The sequence below is a fragment of the Amphibalanus amphitrite genome, unplaced genomic scaffold (assembly GCF_019059575.1).
Source record: "Amphibalanus amphitrite isolate SeventyFive unplaced genomic scaffold, NRLGWU_Aamphi_draft 000113F_arrow, whole genome shotgun sequence".
Lineage (NCBI taxonomy): Eukaryota > Metazoa > Arthropoda > Thecostraca > Balanomorpha > Balanidae > Amphibalanus > Amphibalanus amphitrite.
The window spans coordinates 764,493-775,042 of NW_024881608.1; the positions used below are offsets into that span (position 1 = coordinate 764,493).

At 51.5% G+C, this 10,550-nt stretch overlaps 1 protein-coding gene across 1 annotated transcript in view; it reads right to left on the minus strand.

The window, feature by feature from the left end:
* Nucleotides 1–5,095, minus strand: part of LOC122381085 (nuclear hormone receptor FTZ-F1 beta-like) — a 48,822-nt gene extending 43,727 nt beyond the window's left edge. Inside the window, exon 1 of the mRNA XM_043364859.1 lies at nucleotides 4,859–5,095. The gene's annotated coding sequence lies outside the window, so the exon portion shown is untranslated. The remainder of the gene's footprint in view (nucleotides 1–4,858) is intronic.
* Between the last annotated feature and the right edge of the window lie 5,455 nt (nucleotides 5,096–10,550).

The window sequence follows — 10,550 nt, forward strand, 5'->3', positions numbered from 1 at the left end:
TCAACAAGTGAGCGGCAGCTACCACCGACGCTTGGGCGGGGGCGGGGGCGGGGCGGCGGGGAGCCTCGGGCACCGCCACCGACCAGGCGTGTTGCAGGTCAGGGAGGGTTGGGGAGGGGCGGGGAGGGTGGTAGAGAAGGGGATCGACCGGCAAGGGGTCCGCGAGCTCCCGGGCGGCGGCGGGGGCGGGGCGGGGGCGGGGGCGGGGGCGGTGAGTCAGTGGCGCCGGAGGGCCGTCGGTCGCCGGCCGACTGACTCACGGCTAACGTCGACCACCATCGATCTCTCCTGCCCGACCCGACCTCGTCCCACGGCCAGATCCGGTGGTGGTGCGTCTCACCGCCTCAAACAGCACCCGACACGGTTTATGATCACAGCCCGAACAGGCAGGCCATTCAGGGCACCGGCTGATGCAACAGAAGCCTTCAGGAAACATCCCAAATCCGTGGAAAATAACTTCAGGAACTGCGTGTTGGATTCGTAAAATGACGGCTCACAAAGGTGGCGGACGCGTCAAAGTGCGGACCTGCACTCATATGACATATGTGGCTCAAGGCCTAACGGTTATGTAATTAAGCAAAAGCGCTTGATTGCACCTCGTGCAAAGACACGTCTAAATGAAGATGCTATGTCCAATAATCAACAGATCGAAATATATCAAGAATTGGCGAGATCACTGACAGCTGACAATGCACGGAAATATCCCAATCTCTATTCTCTTCAAGTTTTGGTCTTTCATCTCAAAACAAAAACTTCCTAACACCAGAAACAGGTGGGAATGCCGAATAACGTCACGGCGTTCATTTCTACGCCACTTTTCGGAGATAAGGATGGCAAGAAAGGAGACTCGGTCGTGGTGTGATGAGACGATTCGGGTTTGTGATTGATGGACTGGCCACTCAGTGGTCAGAATGTGCATTTGTCTTGTAAGGCCGGCTCCAATCCGGTAAGTAACTATCGTGGGCCAATGGCCGTTGCCGCCTGGTAAATCCGTAACGCTGACCTGAAAAGGCATTGTGGGAAATCCCATATCCGCCAGGAGCATTGCATGGAGGAAAACACAGCCAACAACAGCACACAATCAATTGAATAAATGGGCTAGCTGAGGAGAAGTAGGCATGCATGCATACACAGCGACAGCTGTTAGAAATAATAGGTATGCGTTTCTTGTAAAGGGCTACACAATAACGTGAGCCTAATTAGATAGGTAGGTACAAATGATGCAGAACAAAAATACAGGACTGAATATTTAACATGCTGGTGAACTGTTGAAGTTTTGAAAGAAACAGTTAAGGATGACCCGAGATCACTATAGAAAGCAAAATAAAACTTTTTTATTATGGATAAGGCAGCGAGAAACGAGAATGCTGCATCTTTCAATCAACAATATACACTCCATACCGATAGGTACTGGTCCTCTGTCCTCTTCTCTTCCTTGAATATAAAAAACTCGGAACACCGTAAGGAAGAACTCCGACGGTCTAAAACACTATACACAAACACTAACTAGACGTCCAAGGAGGCACGTTACCGCCTTAACGGTCCACCCGCTGTATATCGTCCTCGCGATACGGGTTCCTTCTTATCACACCACTAACGGGAGTCCTTTCTCCAGAGTCCACAACAGTCGCCAATGGTCGAGTCTTTGTCTCGAATCGATCCGTTCGAAATCGCACCAATTCCGACAGCAGCTATCACACAGTATAGCTCCTTCAGCCGCTACCACACCACACAGAGACCACTGTCAGCTCAGTTCGCTGCTACTTCAAACGCTGTCTGACACCGACTGGGAGCCCGCCGAGAGATTGTGTCGGCGTGTGGACCTGGGCGGCGGCGGGGGCGGGGGCGGAGGCGCGGGGGCGGCCTTCGGCGGCCACTCTGTTCGCAGCGAGGTCGCGGTGACCGCTGGCCGGCCACAGCGGTCGGCCAACAGCGACCACTCCCAGCCGACGGTCCCAGACCGCAGACCAAACGGACCAAGACAGACCGAACAGACCAAATGGACCAGATAGACCAAACGGACCCAGCGGAGCGTTACGAACCTTTGCGGACAGAGACCAATCAAACACTGAAAACAATTTCACCCAAAACTGGCGAGTAAACCGGTGCCTCGCGGGTACCCCTATCCGCAACCATTTTTAACCACCCTCCCAGGAGTCAATTTAGGACCTAACACTTTCGCAATTCACTCTGGAGAGTAGTAACCTTCCACGACTATTCGCGCACCAGTGGCTCGCGACCCCTCCATCGAAAGGTATTCATCGACGCCTACCTGGCAGCAGCGCCCCACAAACCCCTAGGAGATGGGGTTACCCTCCACGCCTACCCTTCGCCGACCAAGTCACGAGGGCCAAAAAAACTCCCACGCTTGACCATATTTGCGGAAAAATATCTATATTATAGCAATCTCACACCTAGAAAACATCGGTGAGAAAGTTTCACATCGGTGGGAAAGGTCTAATCGAATTCCCATAGAAAATTCGACATGACTCAGTCACCGGCAGTCATGCAGACCGCCCGAAATCAAGAAGATGTGTCGCCGCTGCTTTCGTGACCTATATAAGAATCAAAATGGTCTCACTTGGTAGTTTCGGAAGAAAAAGCGTTGCCAATCGTCCCGTGATGAATATTGCAGAGGTTTTAAAGATGCACCCTAACAATTGTACTTTCGCCCCCACTTGAAAACCGCCAAACAATGTGCCAACATATCATTGGTTCAAAAAAAAGTTAAAAAATTGTTGTAATTCAAAACTGTATGAGACAACGCCATCTAGTTGTAACAGTAGATCCAACTCCTTCAGGGCAGGTTATGTAAAGGTTCGCCATCCACGGATACGCGTTTACGATACCTCGAGTAATTCCAACTCTTTCAGTGAGGGCTGTGCCAATGACTCGACACCCGCGGGGACAATATCCGGTGCTGGCTAGCTACCTTACTGCAGACTGTGGGTACAGTGCATATTTACGAGTAATAAGGCAGGCAAGTCTGCTTACCCTGTAGCTAGAATCTGGACATGGCGAGTTAATACACATATACCACCCGCAGAGCAACGCTTAATTCGCCAGCTTCGGGTGAAATTGTTTTCAGTGAACGGACCAACACAGACCAGCGCGAGCGGTCTGCTCGGAGCGTCAAGGAATCACCGACCAACCGAATCACTGGTAAAGCACGGAGCACCAAGGACCACACGAACCATTTCAGAGCGTCACGGGCCGGTCACGTGTACATCACAGCGGCAGTCACGTCACGTCCGCCTCGAACGACCGTGACGTCAAACGTAACCCAATACGTGACGTCACGCCACCCTAGAGCCGTGACGTCAGCACATGACCAGTTTCGACGACTTCACATAAGGGAATCGCGGCGCAATTCATTGACACGCAGAACCGACCTCATACGTCATCTCACGCATATGCGTAAAAATCTCATCGACCAGTCTTGGGGAGAGTGTGCGCGGAGGTGTGCTTAGTTTTACGTCACGTTCGAGGAAATTCTCCGTTACCGGAGCTGGCCGAGGATCGTGTCTGGATCAGGATGTGACGCGCCGCCGGTCGGTGTTTCGCCGCCGCCGGTGACAGGACACAATCAGCCACTGATGATCGATGGTGGAGGCGCCCCGCGAGGGCAGCCGGTGAACGGGTGAAGGGAACCGAACCACACCGCTCGTAGGAAAGGAACAGGTAAAGAACGGGGCGAGCGGGTCTGATGGCTATCGGAACAGGCAAGGGTCTGTTGGTCGGGGCAAGAAAATTTAACCAGTTAGTCTGATACACCTCGAAAAGAGTTGGAAAAAGGTTTGTTTGCCTGAACTGGGGACCATTTATCACCAAAGCGGACCTGGGTGCAGAAGGGACGGACCCGGATGGCGGGGTTCAGGGTGGCGAGGGAGGCTGACAGGTGAACGGCGACCACAGCTGGCTGGGATGATGAACCGAGCAGCAGCCCTACTAAACGTGCCAGCCTGTCACCGGGGTATGAACACACCGTCAAACTTTAGTCAGCACGGCTAAACTATGGACGCCACCGGTGCTGCTCATCAAAACGGAACTTTAAATTTCACAAGGCATTTTAAACCCGAGACAAAAAACAAAAACATCTCTCACACACATGACAAACGACCCTATTTAACTGTGCAGTTTCCCTCAGTGTCTGAAGGACATCGGCGAGCGCGGCCTTCTCGCCAATACCCAGCCGAGGAAAACCCAGCTACCGAGGTCGCTGAGCGCCGTCCCCGGCGTTCGCTCGACATGAGAACCAGGATGGGAAGACACCTCACCCGCGGCACCCCGGCTCACCCCGGGGCGCCCCGGTTCGCCCTCCGAGCTCCGCGGCCGCGCGCGTCCCACAATCGACAGAAATCGTGATGTTTAGCATGCAGGGCGGCCGGCACGCCACCGTCGGCCGGTCGGCCCATTACCTGGCCGGCGCCGCGCCGGTGAGTCAGAGCCGGCGCCCGCCCGGCCGGCTGCATGCCCTCCCTGCGGCCGACCGACCGACCGGCCATGGCAGACCGACCGGGCCGCGGAGCGGCGACCTTCCCAGCCCGGTCAGGGTGGTCAGAGGGGAGGGGAGGGCGGTCAAAGGGGAGGGGAGGGCATATAGGGTGGACGGATAGCGGTCAGCCGACAAACCCGCTAGCGCCGGACCCAAGTGGAGGGAAGGGCAGTGGCGCCGGATCCGAGCGGAGGCGGCACAGGTATAGGCAGGGCCAGGTGTCATGGGCTCCCACTGCTTATCGTTCCGAGTGGACACTGGACAGGTTTTTAGGCAGGCACCGAGACCAGACCCGAGCGGCCGAGGAGCAGCTCCGCTCGTCGCCAGCGGCCGGACATGCCACTATCCGCAGCGAAAACCCACCTGAGTCGACGATCCAATCCGGACGGAGGCTGGGACACGACACCACCAAACTCTCCCCTCCTTTCCTCTCTCTATGTCCACTGTGCCGTGATCGGTCCTGCCGTATCCTCGGCTCTGGGCGGGGGCGGGGGCGGCGGCGGTCACGGGCCGGTCGGCGGCTCGCGGCTCGCGGCGCGGCGGCTCGGCGGACGCTCAGCGGTCGACTGGGCCGGTCGGACGGCCGCCGGCCGCTTCCATGCAGCATTCCATCGGCGGCGGCGGCGGCGCGGCGCCGCGACCAGTTTGAGGGGCCGCCGGGGACGCCGCGGCGGGCGGCGGGCGGCGGGCGGCCCGACGGGGCCCACGGGGCCGTCTGAGGCCGGGCACGGGCGGCGGAAACCCACAGACCGGGTCACCGCGGCCGCGCAGAAACGTCCAGCACTGTTTCTAGGGCGCGGGCTGGACTATTGAGATTCTCTTTTCCAGGTTCATGAGCTGTCAGACCTAGTCTGCATGGTTTGTCTAATTCCCTGTAGCGCCGCTGAGCCTGCACGTAGATTTTATAGCCACGGCTAAGGCATGCAGGGCTAAGTAGCGTGTCTGAGGTCGCATGCAACCAGCATGCCTACAATCGTCTCAGCCTCCACAAGACGCATCTAGTCTTTTCAATATCAATAGGCTCTCATTTATTCTTAGCAGCCGGCCAATCCAGTGGGTATGCAGACACAGTGACCAGTTGACAATGCTTTCTGACCAATCGAAAATCTATTCCTTCTGTATTCACATACCTATAGCTAAGTGTGGGTAATGGGTATCTATGCATGCTGACGTCGGTCCGACGTTCTACTAGCTCTTCCTACTTTCCCACTAACAGAATAAGCCTTCAGCCTTCCTCCTCTAACAACGTGAGATCGTCACTACCACTCCTATCAAGCTGCCTGAGTTCCTCATCAGCTCCGTCACAGGTGTGGTCACTCGAGCTAGCCTCCAGCTGTCACACCCCTGTTCAAAGCTCCTCCCCTGCGGCTATCGAGCTCATAGACCATATAGACACGGTCGCGGATGGCCGAACACATGGGAAAACGCGCCCAGATAATGCTGTGGTAATCGGAAGACTGACACTGACTCTGTCCCGACTCACTGTACCGTGTCAAATCAACGGCGTCCGAGTGTGTGTGTGTGGACTGTGGAACATACACATGCACTTTTTTTGTAATGTTGGGAAATGGCGAAGTGAAACATTAATGTTTAACAAATATAAACATTTTGAAGACTGCCGCAATATGCAAAGTGATGTAATTTTGATCGGACCTTTGTTGGACCTTATCCAACTTATGTTACCTGTAGGATGTAAAATATGATTCACACGAGTACCTAACGTTTAGAAATCAGAATCATTGCTCAGAATAAATTTATAACGAAAATCCATTAACGAAAGCACAGGGAACGTAAACGTGACAAGATTAGAGCAATGTGTTGGCTACCAATGATGCAGTCGCTACCAAACGACAAAAGGTCATGGGGGAGTACAAGCGATTTCGTTGTGCCATCGTTAAAAATCCAGTTCGGATGTTTCACCATAAATGCCTAAACTTCCACACTGGTGCAATAGGAAAACTACCGTTTCTTAAACCGTAAGCGCATTGTTACGTCAAAGAAACCATGCCAAAACCATAAACTCATGACCATTAATTAACGGTACCCGAGGCAACGTCCTTTGAGCACTGCCGAAGCGTCCAGCACTGCCGAAAAATGATAAAGGATATCTCGTCATCAGCCCTCCTTTGTTTGGAATCTTTGGTTGGAATTCGCCGCCCTCGTGTTGGTGTTGTGTTGAACATTCCAGACTGAAGTCATCCATGAGAAAAATGAGGATGACTTCAGCTTTCCTTGTGCCTGTCGCCTGGCTTGTCTCATCCCATACTTCGCACTTCGCAGTGCAACTTTTCTAGCATTCGAGTAAGTTTGAACGTCTAAAACAAACATTTGGACGTCCGATTTTTCACGCCTGTCATGTGTCAATAACTCAATACCGTGCACCTCGGGCCGTGAGATCACTCGGTGTTGAGTTACGTATGTTCTGAGATATCAGACTGGAATGTGTCACTACGTTTCCTCGCCAGACTACACTGTAAAAAAAATTCACTAGCTAATTTTGAAATTAGGCATTTTTTACGAGTGCCTCCCTTGCTCCTCGTTACAACATATATGGACATTAGTAGTCAGAGCCATGCACGTTAACAATGCCGCTTGTGGAACAAATGCCTACGAGCGAGAACATGTTCAGGAACCTAATTTTGCGCAGTGTTAATGAACTACGCACAGCCTCACAGTGTTACCCGCCGTTGGCTTGCTCTCGGCCAGTTTTTAGCGTGTCCCTCAATTAGGTCATTTCGCTATTAGCTCAGCTGACGAGGCCCCGGCTGGCACCTACTAAACGGATAACCTTGCGTGCAACCCCGCTTGTTGTCACGAACGCCTGCAGCTGGTAAACGTGCTGGCAAGCTTGCGTGGTAAGCGGCTTCGGATGGCTATGAGGATGTGCCTCATAGCTATCCTCGTCGCATGTTAAAACCTAGGAGTCTGTGGCTGCTTTCAGAAGGAGTCCCCCCCCCCCCGCTTCCGGGAGCCGGCGTCCATTTTGTGTTGCGTCGCCATTGCTGTGTGTGTCTGCCCAACTGCTCTTTGGCTTGATTGAAGGTGAGGCATCTTGTATCATTTGCTGTGTGCTCAACAAAAAGGTTGTCCATTTGTAAACAAAGGTTATTATGTTGTTGAGCTTCTTAGAAGATGTATAGTATCGCATAATGTTGCCCGTCGTTGGCAGAAGTGCGCCGGTATCGTCTATCCAAGTCAGAATAGCTATATGTTTGGGACTTAAGCTAGCTTGTGGCAGGAATCTATCACTTTATTCAACTGTAATTTAATCATTTTCCAGATTGGTATGCCTTATGATAATAATAATGTTAATATTCGTTTTTTTCACCCATTACAGACTTCTCTGGTGAAGAATGGGGCCATGTATGTCCTGGCCTACCTGCACCCCGCGACTGCCGCCGGTGCAGCGCTAATGAAAAAATCACAAATGTTTGATGGTGGTTATATTTGAGAAACCTTATTGAAAATTATTCAGTTAGTTGTTGTTGTTGTTGTTGTTGTTAAAGTTATAGTTATTGTCCTGGCGTTGTTATTGTTCTCGTTCTCGTTCTCGTGCCCGAATAAATGTGTTGCAGCGCTACTCAGTCTGTTTACTTGCGGGTGGCGGTCGAGAGTCGGGGGCACTGGTCGACGGAATTCCGTCGACCGTGCCTCGACCCCGAAGGCCAGTAGTGGTACTAGTTAACTAGTGCCACTACTGGCCTTGAGCTAGTACCATTACTAGCCTTGGGGGCTAGTACCATTACTGGGTATCGATTAGTAGGCAGTGGCTAGTTACCTTACCAGGCAGGGGCTGTTATGACACCTAGTAGACGCACTACCCACGCTATTTACGTGCGTGTTGTCAAACTAGGTGGAGCACGGTGGTCGTATGCATACGAGGCACAGCCTTGTCGAACAAGCTTGTTACTCGGCAACTAGCCTAAAATTAGCCAAATTTACACGCTCCTGCAATGTTATTTTTGCGCTGAGAATTCCTCTACGAGGGGCTTGTAAGTTTTTTTTACAGTGTAGCGGGAGCCAGCGGCGACGCGTGTGTTAGACGGCAGAGCTGCACTTTCGCATCAACAAATCCAGACATTTTGCATCAACAAATTCTTGGTGGGCAGTCGATCAAGGACAGAGGCCATACTCACTCAGTACTCACATACACATTAACGCCATACCTATAATGGTCTAATGGCTTCTCCGTGGGAAAACCAATAAGCGATTCAGCCAAAACATTTGTTTTTAAATAAATTAAGATATTAAAACATGTCCAAATAATGTTCTATTTTCATCCAGGATGCGGAAGAGCATCCACTTTCATTTCACTCTCAAGTACAACAGGTTTTACTTCATATAGTCCCCGCTTACACACCATTGAAGGCAATTATTGTGGAAAGTCGAAAGCCAACAAAAATGCTTGGTTGGTGCTCGATTGTTCGAATATCAGATGTGAGGCAGGCGCTGAATGGTACCAGATGGGAGTCAGATAGAATATAATTGTTAGTACCCATTCACCTCTGTTGGTGGTTATTGTGGGGAGTTCCCAGCGAAAACCAATGAAGCCGTTCATGTGCCTGAGCTAACCAGTATCACTTTACATACTTTAATGGCGGAGAATTATATTATAAATTTGGGATGCATTAAACTTGCCACAGTGTGTTTCCCTACTTCATGAAAACATTTCAGAAGAAGTCGATCACCAGCCCACCGACTACAGGTCAATTTTGTGGAGAAGCGCACAACGCACACAGTTTCCACTATCAGGTATCGGTACACCTTTGGTCGAATTCCTTCTAATCATGGGCGACTATCCACCGTCTAAGAGGAGCTCAGCTTCCTCTCCCGTTTGATAATTAGCCAGCGCACCTGGTCACCCCTATACGTCACTGGCCACGGGCCCACGCCGGCCGCTCTCCTACGTCACTGGCTCGAGCCGCACACCCATGTCAGGACAGAGGACCGGACGGAGATAAATGCGCCTGTTTATAATCTCACGAGGCTTGCCTCTCGGTTAGATCACTGTCCGGTCACGCGAGATGACGGCCTCGATTGCTGTAACCTGTTTGCCGCAGGAGTGGTCCGAGGTAGCGGCTCGGATAAATTACATATAGCAGGTAAAGAAACAGACAGAGTTTAGGTTCGACACCGACAATCGCAACAAAGGTAGTAGGTACTGGAATTAAAACATCTAATGTAATTGGAAACTGGAAACAGCATTGACCAAATCATGGAAAATGCCTGGCTGCCATGACCTTATAAATTTGAGCAATGATGATGATGATGATGATATTTATTGAACAGAAAGTACTGGAACAAAAGAGTAAATCGGAGATTGCAGCAATGTTAAGTAGCTATAGCTAACATGCTATTTACCCCGATATAATGAGAATAATATGGGTAAGTTTATAGCATATCGAAGGCTGTAAAATAAGTGAAACTGTTCTTCCTTTATTTGCATTGCATCATGCATTCAGGTAGGTATAACTTAAGTTCATGATAACAATTTTACAACTAATTGTCGAACGACTTGAAACATCGCTGTCGCCAACTGCCCGGTACCGAGGCTTTGTCCATTATTTAGCAAAACTAAATGTCAAAAACCTCTTGAAAGTAAATTCAATGAAAGCGAGTATTTCCACGACCGGTAGGTACAGTAACGTCTCAAAGAGTTCTGGTTTTCTTCTCGCGGTCGTAAAAAAAAAAATATGACACCGTTGTAGTCTGGGCTGAGCTGAACCTAACCACCGTATAACGCGGGTGTCACGACATACACCGACATGGAGCGTCCTTTTTCAGGTCAAACGGGCTGGTCGCCGGTCATTGCGTCAGTGCCGTCCCGACACGACCGGTCGACCCTTCACGACTGCCCGATCAGCTGACACAGTTCAGGACGAACAGAGGCTGGGCCCGACCCGCTTCACAAGGCCGCAGGCTAGTGAGGATGGGATGGAGACGGGACTGGTGAGCAGTCAACTCAGTCAAATGTTCTAGTAAACACAGTCACCTCAGCCGGCACCCTCAGAGCGGCAATCCATCGATTCGGCTGTGACAGGTTCGAGCTATCGCC